A 21,263-nucleotide genomic window follows, 5' to 3' on the forward strand; every position below is an offset into this window, starting at 1 on the left:
AGAATGATTTGTAATGACCTGATGCACAGTGCTTGAGCTGTAGCAGCTCATTCTACTTTTGATGAACATGAAGTCTCAAGTCCACTACATGGGAGAGGAACAATATCTGTACTAAGAAATTAAATAGGCCAAGGACTGTTATTTGTCCCTGAGGCCATTTGGCATGGTACAACTCACATTCATACTGCAGGGCTTTGTCACCACTCCAAAAGAAATAGATGGGTGGTCTGTTGCTTGTGCTACCTGAATTGTGCCCAGGTATTATCTGAGAGGCTCTTTGGCACTAAAAATAGTACCAGACAGCAAATTTAACTCAGTGGATGGCTGAGTGACATTAGTGGATTTGTGTCCAGGCCTTGGTTAGTCTGTTAATACAGTGACTGCCAATTAGTCTTACATTCTCCTTGATCACTTCATACTCTTCCTATCTTGATAAAATATTTACTGAGTAACAACAACACTCATGATAACAACAACAAGCAAAACAACAAACAAGTATTACTTTAATAATTACCTGGGTAAGGTCAGGTTGGCACTGGAACATACACTTCCACAAATTCAGTAAGATGACACTGATTGGACTGTCTAAATTAGATAGCTTTTAAAGGACATTAAACTGGACCACAATCTTTCCAAATCCTGCAAGTGTGTCTAAAAATAAATCAAACATGTCTTTTAATAGCTCCAAGCCATTAATATTGAATGCAAGCTGAAATTGCAGCAATGATTAAAAACATTTGGGATTTTTTCTGCAAAAATAGACAGTGGAAAGATGCAAACATGAGAAAACAGTGAATACACACTGTGAACACTATAAATTTAATTTAAGGGAAAAAAAGGAAAATAGGGTAAAAAATATGATTCAAACTTATCAGTGACAGTGTAATGCAGACAGCTCCCACAGCTCTGAACATTACAGGCTACAGCTGTTTGTGGCTATGGGTTTTCTGCCTGATGACCTACAAAAATCTGAAGAGTCGGAAGCAATATTGTTGCAACACTAAAATCTTGCTTTGGTTGGAGGGATCTGAGGTGGGCACTGCTGAAGTCAGCACCTTGTGAGAAGGAACTGCATTTTGCACCTTTGAGCATCTTGCTTTTCTGTTCTGATGACCCTTCAGAGGCCTAGGTATCCAGAGATGGAGCTATTTGAGGCTGTAGGATGGTGCCAAGGAAAGAAGAAAGTGGGAGGGAAGCTTCAGTGTAGCATGTTTTCCGTAAGGGCTGCTTGTCTGTTCATAATCACATTAATCTCCCTGTCCTTTCCCACCGATTCCTGGGTCATTGCAAGGTTTTTCAGTCAACTCCCCTCTCATGGAAAGACATTTCTCTGCCAGTTCCTGGGCTCTGCTTTCACATGCTTAGCTGCAGCTCTGAAAAGTTATGACTTCTCCAACCATTTCCTCACCCTCAGATTTTGCAAGACATTTTGATAAGGGAAATGCCTTTGTTAAATCCTGCTCATAGTTCAAAATGTAACCAAGGGTTTGTTTTTCCCCCAGTATCTATCACAAATAACGAGTTCCCTCCTTAAAATATAATCTCATCAGACCCGGGAGACTAAAGGAGTAGGTCCTTTCCAACCTATGTTAAAATGCCTGGAAGTCCTGGTGAAATGAAAAAACTGCATTCCAAAGGTCTTTGCAGTGAGCAGCCAACTTTTTTTGAGTTGCTGGATGATGTTTTTTCCTATTGGTTTCTGTCACAGCAAGTGGGCTGGCAAGCACAGACAACAAGCTTTATCTTTATGTGCAGGAAATGTTGAGGTAAGATGAGGGCAAGACTATTTAGCCAAACAGGGAATCAGGCGCTAGTTGTTCTGGGAAGATAAGTGAGTAAATGGCGCTGACATCTCTGCAGCTATAATTCAGCTATAATATTGGAGGTTTTGTCACTGATCCATGGGCTCAGGGAGCAGGGAAAATTATTGCATAGGAGGTCTAAGGGGAGGAAAGCAAGATATTTTCTGTTGTTAGTCGCCTGCTGTTTTGAGTGACTAGGAAAGTTTAGCCATTTATTCAGGAATAAGTGCAAAAGACAGAGTACAGTGTTAGTTGAGCTTACATTTTGTAGACTTTTTGGACACAAGGTTTGTGGTGAAATACATGACATTTTGAAATTGCTGCTCAATCCATTTGCAGTTAACATGACTCAAATACACTGTTGTCTCATACTTGTGGTATAAGGAAAACGCCTTCCACCATCTTGTGCTAATAGGTACAGCATGATGAACTTTTAAAGCACTTCCAAGGTACCTTGATAGTACTACCAATATATGACTAATGGAATGGGTTAAAATGTTCTTCTTTACTCCTAGTTTGTGACATACTCAATGAAGGACACCATGGTAAAATTACCATGGAGCTGTGGAGGGAAGCAGGGTAATAGAGGCAGAAGATCTTGTAGCAGGAGGGAGATGAAAGGTCAAAGCATCGGGTGTGTAGCATTGGGTGTGTAGTAGTGGGAGGAGAGTTGTTAAAGCCACTGGCTGCAGCAGGGTAGTTATAGCACATCTTCAACTTAGGGGAGGGTTGTAAGCAGGATAACAGGGAAAGGATGACAATAAGTAAGACTGAGAGACATTAGTGTATTACCAATGAAAAAGTTTCAAATACTGTGGTCAAGGAGTCATAAGATTTCCCTGAGTACACGTGGAGGCCGTTGTGACTGGGACCAGCCGTACGCCTGTCCTTCAGGAGTCTGTAACTGTTTTGCTGGGAAGTCACGGTGTTAAATCTAGCTTTCTGAACTAATTCCAGCAAGAAACATCTGTGTTTCAAACTAGCTATAGCTAATATTTAACTGTGAGTTTTACAGGTATTAGAATTTTTAATCAAATATTTACAAGTCACAGACGTTACGTAATACTTAATGCACAGTAGTAAGTAATGAAGATAGCAGGAACAGACTAGGAAAAATCTAGGGAGGCTATTTGAAAGCCATAGTGATACCATTTGTGAAGACATATTTGTTTTAATCTTATACTATGGCAACTACCATAGAGATGTTGATGAACATCTTTGTGCTGTTGCCAGGATGCCTTCTCACCAAAATGCTCCTTGTTGCTTGCTGAAGAAGACCTGGGAATCTAGGATAAAACCAGGCAATGCCATTTTTCACTGGAATTGTGGACCATGTTACAACAAGACTCAGCACTGCACTTCTTCAGCTTCAGTTCCACTTCTGACCACAATCTCACTTCATTCTTACCAGGCACCTAAATGTAATCTGGTCCTGAATAACAAAAAGGAAAAGACTAATGGAATATTAGCACTTCTGTTGGATTACCAAAGCTTTATCATATTTCTGGAAGATGATGTATACCAATGCATGATCAATGAATAGAACTTGCCAAAGGTCATCATATGGGGGAAAAAAAATAGGTAGAAAAAAATATTTGGCATTTCTAAATGTTAATACAATTTTGGAGCCAGATGTTATTTTTTGTCCTAGCCAAAATTTCTTTGTGGTGCAATATCTAACTAGGGCTCTTCAGTCACATTGTAAGGAAACTAACAGCAGTATTACTGTGGTCCAGGACCCTGGTGAAGATAATAGGAAATGTTTTAACAGAGGAAGACAGCCAAGGAAAAAGCATATGCACTGTTATGCAGAAAATGTTCCCATCTCAGCAAAATCTGTGACAGCAATTAAAAAAACAACAACCACAAAATTTTGGCCAAAGAAAACCAGAAAGCACTGAGGAACTAAAATATGCTGTAGGCTGAAGAAGAAAAAAGAGAATAGGGAGGTATTACTAAGAGCATCCCTTTGAAGCACTGTAGTACATTCCAGGGGGGAAACAAACAAACCAAAAAACCCAAACAAACAAAAATCCCAACCAAATTCAAGTTTTTCATTGAGTTTTTAGCATTGCATTTCAATAGTTTGTGAAACACTTTGGATTATTATATAATATTCATGTGCATGCATCACTATTAACAAGGAAACAGCCACAAGTAGCAAAAATAAAGAATCTATAAATCCAGCTAATGCTTAGATAAAAGCTATCAGAGGAAGCAATATATAATGTTGCTTATCATAATAAAAAGGTGGCTACAGAGAGAGACAATTTTTTACATTTGGGATGTTCCAGCATGGAGCGTTTTGAACACATCGAGGACACGCATACAACAAGCCAGAGTGCTGCTCCCTGGTATACAACAGGGGCACAGCAGAAAGAGGGGCTTGAGACGGCGCAGGAAGGACGTTGGTGTACACATCCGGGCACAGCAGTTTTATTTTTTAATTTCTGACCAAAATACTTCAGTGTTTTCATATTTTCACAGTATGGTTAACAGAGGTGATAATAAATGTGATTCTATAAAACAATTCCTTTTTTTTGTCCTGCCCACCATCAATCCTCAAACCATGATACAATTTCTCTGTTAGTGTACCTCTGAGTGTATAACTTTTACTATCCCAGTTTACAAATGGGAGATAGGCAAGTCAATGGGTGTCCCAGTTTGTACATCATTAGAAGAAGAGAGAAACCCTTAATAAAAATTTTAGCCAGCTATGTTCATCCTCAATTACAGCTCAGTACTCATAAATGCAGCAGCATCTTTTCTTTTTTTTTCAGCAACTGTCTGAGCTTTGTTTAACCAAAGTCCATAATCCTCAGGTCCATATTAACATTCCCTGAGTGCCTCAGCTTGGATTCTCAGCTCTCAATTTCAGCAGCACTAAGCAACTCCATGGTTAAACCATTCCTGTGCCATGACAGAAGGTACAAATTAAATGCTCCTCTGCTCAATATTTTGTCACTCTGCCCACACCCTGCAGAATGGGCTGCAGGCAAAACGTTGTCATTCTCTGTCTTTTATCCAACACTGCTTACAGACAATGTGGAGGTCCATGGATGTAGTCCCACAGACCTCAGGCCTTACCATGTTTTGCAGGTTATGTGGGAGGACAGAGGGTTGGAAGGAGGGCCAGCTGTACGCACACAGTGTAAAGGCAAAACCAGCTACATGAGCTGAAGAGTAAGCACAAGGGGACCCTCCTGGAAGGGCTATTTTCAGTTTCATCTGGATCATATTAAGTATTGACTGGCATTTGAGACTGCCTTTCTCCCACTCAGTGATGATACAGGGCCATATTTGATTCTTCCAGAAGTCCTATGCAGAAGAAAGACTTAAGCAGTGATAGCCTTGATCCCAAATAATTACTGTAACTAATGTGTTGTCAGTAGTGACAAATGAGGAGGAAATTATATTTTTTCAGCTGTGAAAAAAGGACTTGTCTAGAGTCATTGTTGAATCAAGCCCTGGCTCCCCAGCAGCACTTAAAAATGTGAATCCTAAGTAGGAAGGATTCTCCAGTTCCAGAAGAGCAGGATTTTAGTAATGTCCCTGCTTTGTTCTTCTGTTTTCAATTAGCCATATCAGTAAGTTTTCTATTAAGGGTCTTGAATCTGACAAGTCATTTTGATTTTGTGCACCACTGGAACTGAACTGCTTTTTTCAACTGTGTGAGACAGTGTTTTTCTGTAAATCCATCTTCCTTCACTAAGGAGTAATCTTTCCTGTTTTCCTGGAAATACTTTCCCCACCATACTAGTCAGCATTATTTAAGAATTAGGAATGATCCTGGATGGAGCATGGCAGAAGGGATTTGGATTTAGCAGACAAATAATAACTATGGAGTAAATCAGAAGGAAAATATCCTTTTCTAGTACAGTTAGATATTTCTTGTTTCCCCATGACAAGGTAATGTGTAACTTATTTCCAGTGACACAGGGCAAAAAAAAAAGGAACAAAATGAAAGTAGAAAGAGTTTTATTGTTTGGTTGTTGGGTTTGGGTTTTTTTTTTTGTAATTGTTTAAAAAACCCTAAATCTGTTGTTCCTCAGGCACTGGCAGGTCAGACTTTTTAGTTTATTATATTGCTATTGATATCCAATGAAGCACAAATAGATGAAGGCAGAAAAGAAGTGCTCATCAACATAATTTTTTTCTGAAGTAGGATGGAACTTGTATTACCCTCCTGCCTGTTTCCATCACACAAAGCGGTGAAAAATAACAGTGATTTGTATTTATATAGTTTGGAGGGTATTAGAACTATGAAGGGAGCTCACAAAGAGTGGCAGACAGACTGCTTTTCCAGTATCTGTAAAGCTGGGACATTTGGTACTTGTCAGGGATGAATATTCCATATTGAGAACTTAAAACTTTCCGTCATTCTTAAATATATAAATTGAAATTTTGACACCTGCCCTGTAAAGTGCAAGTGTGAGGAAAGGACTCACAGGCATAATTATCTTCTATATAGTTTTTGAAAATTCATATGGCTTTTCCAAATAATTGCTCTTTGAATTTTATACATTGTTATACCAGGTGGCAAACTGCAATGGAATAAACTGCGTAGTACCTTGTCACGTAATGGGAAAGCATGCAATATCTAGTGATACATCAAATCAACTCTACACCTATCACCTCCTGCTTTTGAGTAGGGGGTTTACTAGACTATCTGGGGCAGGTTTGTGTTTTCTGTCTTCAGGCTTCATGGGCCTTGTCCTCATTTCACGAACAAATGTGCAGCATTCTGTCATGCCAAGGTAATTGCGCATGTGTTCATCAAGAGTGACAGTAATTTATTCAAAGAAAAATTTCTGCCTGCATTTTGTGGTGGCTTTGGCAATCCTCTCTTTTCCAAACTTACCATATCCTCCAAGAAAGAGGGATTAGCTTTAAGAGGCTCTGCAGCTGTTTGGCATCTGATATTCAGAGCTTACTGTTATTAGTGATTTGTGATCTCTAACCAGTCAGATTGCTCCTTTCTCTAAATATTTTTTACTTTATTTTTTTCATAGGGAACATAAAATTTTCCTCCTTTAAAGTCCAGTGAAAGGAGGTGAAGACATTTATTTTTCAAATGCTAATAAAATGAACTTTATATTATTATTTCAATGACTGATTAAAAATATTATTTGTACCATATGAGTGCTTCCATGCATATTATAGGGTGTTTCATTTGTGATCCAGTTGAGATAGAACAGCTCCATTTCACTTAACAGCCCTACAGAACCATATGTAATATAAACAGAAGTACCTCCAAGTAATGAGCATGTTCTTAGTTTTCCATTTTATGGAAAGGAGACATTTGTGTCTGAAAGGATTCAGGGAAGTCCTGTGGCTTGTATTAAGGAGGAGATCAAAATAACTGACCACAGTGGTCTCATTGGTCTCATATTCCATGAGTCTATAATGAGCTACACCTTGTGTAACTCATGAAGTCCCTATCCGATTGGGTCCAATGGTAATGAGCCCACATAACTGGTGGAGGACTTTGCCCAACTAGGCAAGAAATCTTGGTTATGGAATTGCCATGGGTAAGTTCTGAGCAAGCTTCCCCATAGATTTTGTTAATGCAAATCAACTGCTTTGTTCTGGTTGTGCAGAACAACCCATGATCAGCACTGACTGTAAACCTCCAACAGGTAATGCAGTCACAAAATTGAACAGAGGTCAGCAAGCTCAATTTTTTGAGTAAACATTTATACAGACCTCCAGCTTGGTAGGCCAGTGTCATCAACTGTTATTTGAAATCACATCTTGTTCAAACTTTTTTCCTTTTTATTTTTTTCCAACATGAAGCTGAAGTAATGTTTCCTTTCCATGTGCCTCCTCAGAGTGTGCTTACACTAGACCCTCAGATTGGTGCTGGGGTCATGTACTTAAATTTCCCTCAATCTGGATTACATATTGGATTATATTAACTACAGCAAACAATTACAGTATCTTGCTCTTTAACACACCTTTCATCTGGAAATCCTTCAGGAAATATACAAATGTTACTGAAGTATAAAAAGGTGCCTAAGAGGTTGGGGAGCGTTGATTTAAATATTCTACAGCTAAATAAATCATAGAATCATAGAATCAACGAATCAACAAGGTTGGAAAAGACCTCAAAGATCATCAAGTCCAACCTGTCACCCAACACCTCATGACTACTAAACCCTGGCACCAAGCGCCACGTCCAATCCTCTCTTGAACACCTCCAGGGACAGCGACTCCACCACCTCCCTGGGCAGCTCATTCCAAAAGCTAACAACTCTCCCAGTGAAGAACTTTCTCCTCACCTCAAGCCTAAACTTCCCCTGGTGTAGCTTGAGACCGTGTCCTCTAAATGTGGCAGACCCTTGGGTTGTTAGGCAATCTCAAATCCCAGCCTCTTCTCATAGCCACTAGACAATATTACAGAAAAGACATCAGTTTAAATTCAAAAGTTTTATTAAAAAGTCTTTTCAGTTGCATCTAAGTCATTGTTGCTAAATTCAGTAAGCTTTCGATGCAGATTTTTACTTGGTTGTATCATATGGCCAAAGCAATAATTGTTGTGTTGTAAATCCTCATGGAAAACAGAGCTAAAAAGGAGATTTTTCTATCTGATTCTTTAGCTTTTTCACTTATTTTCTGGGATTCTCTGTTCTGTACAATGTAGAGGTGCTTCCAAGATGAGCCTCATGCTCATAGATACTCACAGAGCTCCCAGTTTGCTGCCAGTGTGCTTTTGGCTAGTTGTCTCAGCCCACAGAACTGGCAGAGTATGTTCAGAGAGAGCTATTGGCCAAGAACCCAGAGCAATTCCCAAAGTAGAAAAATAGTCCCTAAAATATAGTAATCTGGCCTCTGCAGATAAGGAACAGTTTCAGTGCCCTGCTTGTAAGATGTAATTCTAGTTTCCATCAAAGCATTTTCTAGCTAAAACCAATTAGATTATGACTGCAAGAGAGTTTGTACCAACTCCTCAAAGACAGCCTAGCATGACCTATTAGATACAGCCTTAGAATCCAGCATACTGATTTCTGCTACTGGCATATGAATGTTCATGGGAAAAGAGAATCTGAGCTTTTTGTTCTTTCAATTCCTGTGTCTGTCCAAAGCAAAACATTACATGGACTCCATTCACAAAGCACCTTGAGATCTGCAGAGTACTACTTTAACAGATGGGTGTTATTATTGGTCTGTTCAGTTGATGCTTTATACTATATCCATGGCAATGGTATATCTGAATGACTTCCAAAGGTAAAAATAAACAATCTGGTTATTAGAACATTATTCCTCCCATAAAGGGAGATGTGCATTTATTTTTAGTTCAGTACTAACAAATGCTAGCAAAACCCAGACTGGAAGGCTATGTAGAAAATAAAGTGCGGGGGAAAAGGTTAGATTTGGACTGGAGTGAATGAAGCCTAAGCAGTACACTATGGTCACATCCATACTGTCCAGAGCAAACTGAGCATATTTGCACAAGATAGGTCTCCTCTGTCCCTGCATAGTATCTCTCTGGTCCTAAGAGTTGATTATTTTATAATTTTTATCAGTTTATAGCATTAGAAGTAGTTTCTGGGCTGTCTTCCAGCCTACTAAAATAGTACTTTTACAGTTTGGGACAGACATAAAATGTGTTGTATACCTTGGTACCATGGTATGATAGTGTCTAGGAGTTCTTGAAGTCTCCTAGCAGCCTCATAGGAGAGGTTTGAAGGGCAGTGTGGAGCAAAGAGATCCAAACCTGGTGTACCTATCTATTCTGTCTGCTGGGAGCAGTCTGGGTATAAAATGTACATGGTGGTTTCTAAGGGAGCTAACTAACCCACTCCAGAAGGAAGCCTGTAAATGAACTGCATTATCTTTACACAGAGTAGACTGCCAGGGGACCACGGTAGATAAAATGGAGACATAATAATTTGAGAGTAAGACATACCTAGATAAAACTCATGAGCTGAGCTAAGTTATGACTATAATTAATGGACTCTGTCTTTCAGAAGAGTCCATAGAGACAGCACAAACATGCCTTCCTAAAGCAGCCAGTGGGACTAACTCAAAATTCCTGTAGAAACAAAAGAACTTAAGCTAAAAGAAAGAATGACACCAAAGCACCCCCTTCTTCTTTGTTTCTTCTTCTACACAAATCTGACTACTTGCTGATAAGCGTCACACACCAGGAAGTGAGTCTCCATAAACAGTTATTTAGAAAGATTACATGTGTGGTCAGTTTTGTCTATTAAAAGTGCTTCTGATGTGCAGCTAAAGCAGGGTGCAGGAATCTGCGGCTGCAAGCAAAGAGCAGAAAGGGAAGACATAGTGTAAAGCAGAAAATTGTGCAACAACTTCTTCTAAATAATGACACAACAATTACCACAAACGTTTCTCCTTTCCTCTACAATAGAGCTGCTTTTGAAGACCACTTAGAATAATGACATCTGATGACATGGAGGTCAATTACAAAACAGTTACACCAATTTTTTAGATAAAGTAGAGGAAAATTATTTTTGGAATTGTTAGTAACAGACCCGGAATCTACATCACTTGTGCCTCCAATGGCTCAGATACATCTAAGGCATCAAAAATGGTGGATAAAGGAGCATTTTGGGTTACATTTTCTTTCCACTCTGCTACTGCACAGAGCTGGAGAGAGCCGAGTCCCACTGTTCCTACAAAGTGATGTTATCCTTACAGCTACTTGTGTCAGCCAAGCCATATGGACCATGCATTTGAAGCCTGACCTCTGTTCAAGTCATATTTTCACAAAATTTTAAAAACAACAAGATCATTTCCTTTTGTTTATCTATTCCCTTGTTCAAATAGAAGAAGTTGAAATAATATGAAACATGTCAAGTTTTGCTATCAGTTGGACTAACTTACATAGGCATAGAAATATTTTAAGTATTTAGAGCCTTTAATTAGTATGTTTTCATAAATGGACATTTCTAATCTCCTTGGACTTTCAAGCAGATGTTTTTGAATTAAAATAATTCTATTTCAAAAGACATTGCTGGGCTTATTATAATATTTAAATAATACAATCCTTTTGATCATGGTATTGTGACATACCTCAGACATCTTCGTTGTTTGTGCTATTTCTTCACAGCACCAATGAAAGATGATATTGCGTTGGCACTGAGTCAACGGGTTGTGCTGGGTACTGCTTTATGTTATGCACTGTTTATTAAAATCAAGTCTATAAACAGTTTAAAGTTGCTATTATTGTTACACAGGAGACCTTTACTTTAATTTTTGCTGACAGAAATACTACAAACTCTGACCTGCTTCAGCTGCTTGCCTGAGAAAGCAAGAGAAATTTTTCAATTATCATACATAAAAGATTCTACGTTTTATAGTATCTGTTCCAGAAATGGCATTTGACTGAAGAATACACTCAGCCAGAACAGCAAGTGTCAGCGCGCTTCTCACATCTAGCCCACACATAACATAGTACACACTATTACAGATCATAGACTCATAGAATCAGCCAGGTTGGAAAGACCTCAGATATCATCAAGTCCAACCTATTACCTAATACCTAACACCTCATGACAACTAAACCATGGCTCCAAGTGCCACATGCAATCCTTTTATGAACCCCTCAAGGGATGGCAGCCTATTCCAATGGCCAATTACTCTTTCTGTGAAGCACTTTCTCCTCACCTTGAGCCTAAATTTCTCCTGGCACAGCTTGAGCCACCTCACTGCTCTAATACAGTATTTAATACAATTATTGACACATCTGGGCTAAACATGAAGTGCCATTCCTGAGCTGGCATTTTGATGTCTCCATTGCCTAAGGGAAGCAAGACTATTTTCTAAGGAAGAAGAGAAGCAACCATTTAAAAAAGAAAAATAGTTTTAAAAAGAAAAATAGTTTATGTTTATGTCTTTTGGTAAGAGTCAAAATCATGATGTGACAACAAATATATGAAAGGATGATTTTAGTCTGAAATAAGCTTAACTCTGTCTCAAGTCAAACTGAATGTCATGATCTCAGAGTCCTAGGCCAGCACTCTGCAGCCACAGCAAGAAAAGCTGAAACCCAGTTAGTCACAGGAGCAGCTCTCCTTCCAGGAAAGAGTATTTAGCACTGGACCTGGTAGAGTTATGGCAATGTTTAGGCTGGAGGTGAGGAGAAAGTTCTTCACTGAGAGAGTCATTCACCATTGGAATGTGCTGCCCAGGGAGGTGGTGGAGTCACCGTCCCTGGAGGTGTTCAAGAGGGGATTGGATGTGGCACTTGGTGCCATGGTTTAGTCATGAGGTCTGTGGTGACAGGTTGGACTTGATGATCTTTGAGGTCTCTTCCAACCTTGGTGATTCTGTGATTCATGATCTTAAAGGAGTCTGCTGCTTAATTCAATAAACACTTGTGAGTTGGGTCAGCTTCAGAGGATTTTAGTATGTATGTCAAAGTCATGCTGAAAAAGGTTGCTGATCTGGATTTCTAGATAATATTTTTTCTCTTTTGTTTGACAGCACAGCTAAAGCTGTAGGTTTCAAGTCTTGAGGCTAGAGTGGGCAGTATATGTACGCAGTAAATTTAGTCAAAGGGGGTATTTCACTGCAATAGTCCAAACACCAGCTTTCAAATAGAGCAATGCTCTAAGATATGAAGGCAACTGTATTATGTATAAGGCATATGTCATATGTATTTCTGTTTGCCATTGTATTTTACACAAAATATTTAATTAGTTGTTCAAAGTATACAGTATATTACTCTTTCTGAAAATACTATTATTTTTTTTCCTGGTCTTTCTAAACTTCAGAAATATCAGAAACAGGACATTTTACTGGAAAATGAATTAGGCGTAATTGTTGAACAAGAAATTAAACAAAACAAACAAGCAAAAATCCTTTACTGAATATATTCATTTGTTCAATCTGATAACACATTTTAAGCAGTCAGGTTAACACTGAAAACTGCACAGCCTCCAGTTATTCCTCAAGTTCTCATTTTATTGCCTCTCCATTCACTTACCAAGTTTTCTAGGCAACAGAAGACCTGAATTTCTTACCAGTGAAAAGAATGTAGAAAAATAAAACCTTATTTTCTGTAACACCTTTGGCAACACTCCCACAGATAACCCTAGAGGGTGGGTTTCTTTGCTAGTTATCTTCACCAGCAGGTTATTGTTATCAAAGAGATCATAGAATCAATAAGGTTGGAAAAGACTTCAGGGATCATCAAGTCCAACCTGTCACCCAACCCCCTCCTAGCTACAACCCCTCTTCAGGTAGTTGTAGACAGCAATAAGATCTCCCCTGAGCCTCCTCTTTTCCAGGCTAAACAACCCCAGCTCCCTCAGCCTCTCCTTGCAGGGCTTGTGTTCAGGGCCTCTCACCCTTGTAGACAGCAATAAGATCTCCCCTGGCACTGAGGTCAGGCTGACTGGCCTGTAGTTTCCAGGTTCCTCCATCTAGCCCTTCTTGTGGATGGGGATCACATTGGCCAGTTTCCAGTCATCTGGGACCTCTCCAGTGAGCCAGGACTGGTGGTAAATGATGGAGAGCGGCTTGGCCAGCTCATCTGCCAGCTCTCTCAGCACCCTAGGATGGATCCTATCCGGTCCAAGTGGCTCAGCAAGTCCCTAACTACTTCCTCATGGATTTCAGGGGAATTATACTGCTCCCTGATCCCATCAACTAGTCAGGAGGCCACTTATCCTGAAGTCCTCCTGTCTTACTGTTGACAATGGAGGTAAAGAAGGTATTTAGTACCTCAGCCTTTTCCTCATCTTTAGTTACAATGTTCCCCTCCAGGTCCAATAAAGAGTGGAGCAGTCACGGCACATAGATATGAAATTATCTGGTCTCTTCTTTGAAATCTTACTGGATGCTGAACTAACATCAAACTCAAGATGAATTTGTAGGAAGTATGAACAGCAATTTTGTAATTTATGAACAAAGAGCAGATCCATCCTTGAAACATATGTACAAACACATGGCCATGCCCCACTGCAAAATTCAAACAAACAATATGTTTCATAAGAAACAGTCAGTTTGCTCATTTCCAGAGAACTGGCAGCCACTTTGACTTGCTGAAAGATCCAAAAAACATAATTTAAGTACTGTGTCTAAAGTTAATCTAGCTAACAAAAACCAGGGATAAACTTTCCTAGACTAAAATTGTAAATTAGATGCAAATTGACAATAGGAGTGGAACTGCAATGAAGTATGTTATTCCCCACTGCTGAGGAAGTTAATTTGATGGTTAATGCCTTTCATTTATGCATGAGTTCATTTTTTACTTCCTTCAGCTACCCTGTTGGTAGTTAGTAATCAGGAAGAAGGTTTTTAAAAAAACCTCATCTATTAAAATTAAGGAAAAAAGGGGAAAGAAAAAAAAAAAAAGGAAAATCACTGGCACTTCTGCATCTCCCCCAGTGAGCAGTGGAAAGTTTTAAGTATTTCTCCAAGACTGATGGAAGTGAATCTATGATGCTTTAAGGATACACAGTCTCCTGCCTAGTGTGATGGCACATGGGCATATGGGATCCATACACTCAACACACTGAAGTAAGCCTGGCCCAATTTGAAGGGATTGAGGAACAAAGAGAAGTTGTTTGACTTTTATAGTCAGAAATTTCTAGGCTTTTTCCAATCCTGCCCAATTACAACCTGCCCATTACCATTTTCTCCCAGCCATTCTGTCTAAGACCTCACAACACATTCAGCAAAGCTGTGATCAAGCCCTTAGGTCTCTCTTGGCAAAGATCAAATCAATCACATAGCAATTACATGACTGAGTCATCAATGAAAATGGATTGCTCACTATATTAACTGCCTGCTGTCTGTGCCCTACTTTATATTTCAGTCGTCTTCAGGCAATGAAGGCCCAACTTGTTTAGCTGTTCAATTTCCCCACCAAAAAGAAAGCACAGAGTTTATTAATATCTCTGTGAATAACATTGGATTCTGGACTGTTTTCCATGTTATATTATTTATTGCACATAGGGTGAACAGGAACCTCATGGAACGTGGTTCCAGCATTTTAACAGCAGCAGCTGAGGAGAATGTAAGTTTTTTACAGATGGTGAAATGCACGGGGTTTATTTGTTTTGTTTTGCTTTGTTATTTTTGGTGTGTGTTTGCCTCTGTGTGTGTGTGTGTGTGTTTTTGTTGGGTTTGGTTTGGTTTTATTTAGGGTTTTTAATTAATTTAAACAAAACAAAGGGAAGATTGAGAGGAAAAAAAAATAAAATGAGAAAGACTTCTATTAGAGCTTTATGGAAACAGTTAACCATGCATATTTTGTTTCAAAAATATTATCTGTAGTCTACCAATATCAGATCAAACTGCAGCACAAAATGAGTGCATTTGTTTTCTCTGTACTCAGCAGGATTATTCATATTTGTTGTTTCATCAGACATTGTTAACATAACAAATTGCACATGTTACACTAACTGGACTTTGCCAAGATTCCTAAATTAGTCTTCAAAGAAGCATCTAAATGATGTTCCACTATAATGGGAAGAAAATGTGGAATGTAGAGTGCACTAAAAATAACTGAGAGGCATCATAAAAGTCTGCATGCACATTCATTTTTGCTAGCCCAGTCTGTCCAGAGGCCTTTAGCTGACTGGGCTCTGTAGAGCCAGACTAGACCAATACTGATATATTTTCCCAGGAAGTCCTTGGTTTCAGTAATCTCACCACTTTGACCAGCTTCAAAAGTGCCAATCTAAAATCAGTGGTGGCAGAACAAACTTGAGAAAATAGCTTGGGCAGGTGCTGAGAAATATTAGGCTGCTGTTGTATCAACTCCCTTTACAGAGTGATGAAAGAAACACTGCATGTGTCACTGAAGGTGATGATAATAAAACCTAATGAAAGTAATAATTAATCCATAGGCTTTGCTCTGGTTCCTGCCAAATCAGCTACCATTTCAAATTATTCCTGAACACAGATGCTTTTTGAGGTAAGAACAGGGATTTACATTGTCATTGTACTTTCACACAAGCTAATATGAAAGCTGGTTTACAAGTGAGAGGAAACTCAAGGCTCCTATTCATATTTGCTAGTAGTTACCTCAGGTGAATTAAACAGAATACCTGCTATCCCTTCCAATCCTGAATGGTTACCATAGCAAGGGAACAGAGCAGCAATTTGGGCTAAAATTGTCACAACTCATAGCCTGGTCTGCAGCTGAAACCAGTGACAGTATCTGAATATGAGAGTCTTATATTCACAACTTCAATATGCTGTGTCCAGTGCTCCTTCACAGGGTTTTGGAGGAAGTGGAGATCAACAGCAAGAAACACCTATAGCTCTTAACTAACCACATATAAGCACTAATGAAAGCCCTTTATGTTGTCTAAAGGCTCCATTTAACAGGACAGGATTACTTAAAAGTGTAATAATCAATTCAAATATATCTATGGCTAATACCTTTAGAAAAGTGCTTCTTAGATTTAGATTCATAGGTGCCACAGATAGGAGTAAACACTACAGGAATGGGAGTCATCACACATTTCAGCTAAATCTCATGGTGAAAAATTGAACTTGGGCTCTTAATCACCCAATTACCCTTTATGATCAGTGGTATGGTGGGGAGAAACAAATCCCACCAGACAAGAGAATTGGTTAAAACAAAAGGCATCTAAAAGAAATGAGATGAATAACAATCAGGAGATGCCTGTATGTATCTTGACAATGTCTTCCCATAACCAAGGTGACCAGCTGAGCCCACATATCTCTTAGGTTCTTAAAAAGAAGTAAGAGAAATATGTCTTTTTAAAATGCTTTCACTGAAGCTAAAAATATCAGTGATTCTTTGATACTAACTGGGAACTCTTAAACTACTCTACTGAATAAAATATGCCAAGAAATGTTCCTAGGCATTAGTACTTGAACATCTTTACCATGAGATGGTTATTTTCATCCCTGGCATGATTTTGGCTTCTGCCAGCATTTTGACAGATAATTCCCAAACACAGACTAAGTGTCAGGAATTGCCAGGAAGCATTCTTTAAAATAGTTTGGAAACAGACACCCTGCTGTGGAATACAAAGAGCACTCAAGAGTACAGATACACATATTCCAGCTGAGCTCAGTGCCTGAGCAACAGAGGAAAAGCACTCGGGAAGCGCTAGGATTGTTGATTAATGGACACATGCTGGAGTATTACATCCAGTTCTTGCTTCCCCTGTTTCACAAGAGGTAAAAAATTGGATGGAGGAGAGCCACAGAAATTATCAGAAATCTTGGAAAATGGTGTTGCAGCAACAGATTAAAGGGGTTCAGCCTGTTGAGTTTAATAATAATATCTAGCAATCAATGATTTCAGTGATTACAATGTGTGAGTATCACCACGGCGAGAAAATACTAAGCAGCAATAGCAGCACTCTCATCTTGCGCACAAAAAAGAAATCATAGTAAGAGGTGACAGCTGGAAGTGAAAGTCAGACAAATTCAGGCAAGAATCAAAGCACATTTTTTTAAGAGTGAAGGTGATAACCACTGAACTGTACTGCCAAAGGAAAGGATGGATTCTCCAACTACCAATGGCTTCAGATCTAGAATGGATGCCTTTCTAGAAGATAAATCTTAGCCAAACACAGATTACTGGACTTGACACAGGCTCATTGGATTAAATTAAATGTCTTGTGTTGTTCAGGAAGTAGGACTAAATAACCTAAGGGCCTTTTCTGGCTATTAAAACAAAAAAAGTGTAAAAAACAAGAAGCCTATGGATCTATAAAGTACAACTGTGTAACTGTGAATTCTAGTCCAAGAATAACATGTTTTGATAAAATAAGATGTCCACAGTCCAGTGCTGCCTTAGTGAATACTATTCCAAAAGATCAGACTATAGTTATAAAGCTGAAAACAAATAAAGCATGATGTCACAGTGATATTAACAATGCTGATGCTCCATGTGTTTACATGATCAGTCAACAGAAATTGAAGCAAAGTCAGTGGAATTTTAGCCAGACAAAATACTCTTTGGTTTTCCAGGATGGTTTCTGAATGTCATTGAAGTAAATCGAAAAAAAATTCACATCTATTCTGTTAACACTCAAGGGAGGAAGAGGGCATTTTCTGGTTCTGCTTATCCCACTCACTTAAGGAGTGCCAGTGTGCCAGTCCAGGCATGAAATTCCATCATCTGCACTGTTTAGCAGCTAGGACAGTTCTTTGCGCAGTCTCAGCTCTGGCTAACTAGCACTTTTAAAAAGAACTCTGCATTATTCAGGAGTCAGCATGGGCCATGGACACTGCTACCAAGCAGTTAGGATGCACCCATGCCTCTTCTGGAGAACACTCAATCAAACAAAAAAATCACTCAACCCCCACACACACTGAGAACAGAATCAATATATTGTCTTGCACATAGGAAAGCATCTGAAAATCAAGCAACCCCTTCCTAGAATTTAATAGAAAGATACAAGTGAATGTCTCCTCTCATAACTTGGGATCTGCTCCTTAAGCCATAATCCTCTAATTATTTTGCATCCCAAAGTAGTTACTCAAGACTCTTTCTTTCCTATCACAGCAACAGAAGGCAGCCTGAAATTAATATAATAATGAAGTAGCTAGATATTTTGCCTGATAAATGAGAATATCCTGATCTGGAGACAATTTTGGCTGCTAGGATCTAGAAGTGTTTCTTGACCACAAAGCTACTGGCTATGGCTGTTCTGCTGAAGCAGCCTTACTTCCCAACAGGAATACAAGTTTCATGAGATCGGGAAGGGACCTTACAAGAGCAAACACTGTAATCATCATGGCAAGGATAGTAATCTAGAGTCCCATCTTAGCTTGGATGCTACATGTAAGTGTCAAATTCAATGGGTTAAAGCACAGGTAGAACTAATATAGATAAAACCATGGAGAGAATGAAAAGGCAAATGCTTAGTAGAGGTAAAGGTATGATGAATTTGGCCTATCCCTTTCTGCAATACATTTCTAATTTTAAACAGTCTGTTGCACTGTGCTGTTGATAGCCTTGTGTGAGCCATCTAAGGTTCAGCCAGCTCAGCTGCATAATCAGTAAAGAGACAATGCTACCACACACAGGGTTATTTGGATTAGTGAATACCATACGCAAGTAAATCATCTGCCAGATGGCATTGGAAGAAAGCTGAAACTCTCTCACTTTCATTTCCACAGCAGCAAACAATGTTCCGTGTTTAAAATAAACTCTTCCAGATGAGTAAAAGATAAACTTTGTGGCGCTTTTGCTTGGTCTTCTCTTTGACTTCAGCTTTTTTCTTTTAAAAAACCCAACAATACAAAACCAGAAAAAAAAAAAAACACCTACTCTTGATTGGCTACATTAATTTTAGACCACCACCATACAAAGCTGTCCCTCTAGGCAGCATCAAAATTCCATGCTATTTACTGAACAAAAGGCAAAAATGAAATAAAATATTTTCATTCATCAACTTCTGTCAACAGAATCCTTAAAAATGAACACCTACCACATTAAGCCATTTCCTGTCATTTTATGGGTTTTCCACAGTGAAAAACTGGGTCACTTTGTTGAAACATGGCTATTTTTACATTTTCTGCAGGTTTAAACTTCTTCCTTTTTTTAAAGGTATCTAGACTTAAATAACAAAGCCCTCACAAATAAAAACAAAATAACACTCATCAAAGCTTCTAATGATTCATTCTGCATTTTCAGATTGCCTCTTTTGTATCTACAAACAACTTATTATTGCATATTCTATTCATGTCCCAAGTCTCAGCTGTACTTGTGATACAATTAGTTCATAATATCATCTGGCTACTACATAAAATGAAAATTCAGTATTATTGAGAAGTTATTATTTTTGACATTTTTCTGCTTACAGCAAAATTTTATGGATGAATATCTCCATAAAGTAGGCTCACATTTTCGTTTTCAGTATCTGTGGTGACTTCAACTGGACTTGTAGGATCTCAGTCCTTCAGAACAGAAAATGGATTGTACTGAAGCACTTTTCAATCTGCTGTGCTGTTTTATTCATGGGCTACATCTACAGTGCTGTATATACAGAATAGAATAGAAATAGAAATAAAATTAATCAGGTTGGAAGAGACCTTTGAGATCATCAAGTCCAACTTATCGTCCAACACTATCTAATCAACTAAACCATGGCACCAAGCACCCCATCCAGTCTCTTCCTAAACACCTCCAGTGATGGTGACTCTACCACCTCCCCGGACAGCACATTCCAATGGCCAATCTCACTTTCTATGAAGAACTTCTTCCTAACATCCAGCCTAAACCTCCCCTGGCACTGCCTTTGGGGCAGGTTGAAGTCTAGAATACTTATCCATACACACCAGAGAAAGAGTTTCTGCCAGTGAATGAGTATGTAAAATGATAACAAACCTACTTGTTCCAGTGCATGCAGGTTCTGGGCCTCCAAGCATGTCACTTCTCTTTCTATGGATGCTTTTCACAACCCCTTTCTTGAAGCATCTAGAGAGACCCTGACATTGCATGTCTCAAGGGCAAATGAGATTTGGTGAGTGGATGGTCATGCAGTGACTTAGGGGAACCCAGAACACTGTCCTACTTTTGGGGAAGGTTGCAACAGGACTTAGGTAAATACAATTCATTGCTGAACTGCAGTCCAGGCAGAAAATTGATAAATATCCCAACACATACAGATATAGGCTCACATTTCTTTGAGGAAAAAACACAGGCATTTCTGGAGAATGTTGTAGGGTTATTTAATACATATGTAGCAACCATTCCCACCACTGCATCACCCCCATTATTTGTGAAGCTTTTTGTTTTTAAATGCCACACATACACAGAAGTGCATAAAGCTTCATGCATCAGGCTTGAAAGAATCATCATCCAAATGGATGTAAGAGTTCTCCTGCCCAAACCTAAAGCTGGGAGATGAAGATCAGCAAAAACATTTAGGTGTCTGACTCCCAATGCTTTTAGATGGAGAACAATTTTGGACTGCTTGCTTCGTCCATGAAGCAGATAACAAGAAATGCTCAGTACCGTGCTAAAGCAATTATTACAGATTTCAAGCATGTGAAACCCCTCCTGAATCTTTCACAGCAAATAAGCTATTGATTCCTTCTCTATCCAAATTAACTAAGTTTCTTTCACATTATCTGAAATTATTATTCTTAAATTCAGAAAAAAGGGCCATCAGCTTTGTTAGGTGGTCAGTGTACCAACCATTCTCCCACCAAAATCAATTAGGAAAATACTGCTTTCTCTACGTTGCATAGGACACTTTGAAATAATTATATATTAAAATTAATTTCTCTGATCTGAATCCAGTTCCAACAGGTGTGAGGCTGCTAGTGGTAGCTGAAGCAGTAAGCAAAAAATCTAGAGGGATGTTGTCATTTTCTGTTATGAGAAACAGCAGCACTATTCTGGGACAGATCAAAAATAATAATTCAACTGTGGAGGCCTGCTGGATCATTTTGCAAGTCAATTACTCTCTAAATGATTAGTTTGGAAAAACTTATGCATAAAAGTGAACAGACCTCCCATTTTAAAACTATTTGAATGACTCTTCC

Source organism: Dryobates pubescens, chromosome 3 (assembly GCF_014839835.1).
Source record: "Dryobates pubescens isolate bDryPub1 chromosome 3, bDryPub1.pri, whole genome shotgun sequence".
NCBI classification, from domain to species: domain Eukaryota; kingdom Metazoa; phylum Chordata; class Aves; order Piciformes; family Picidae; genus Dryobates; species Dryobates pubescens.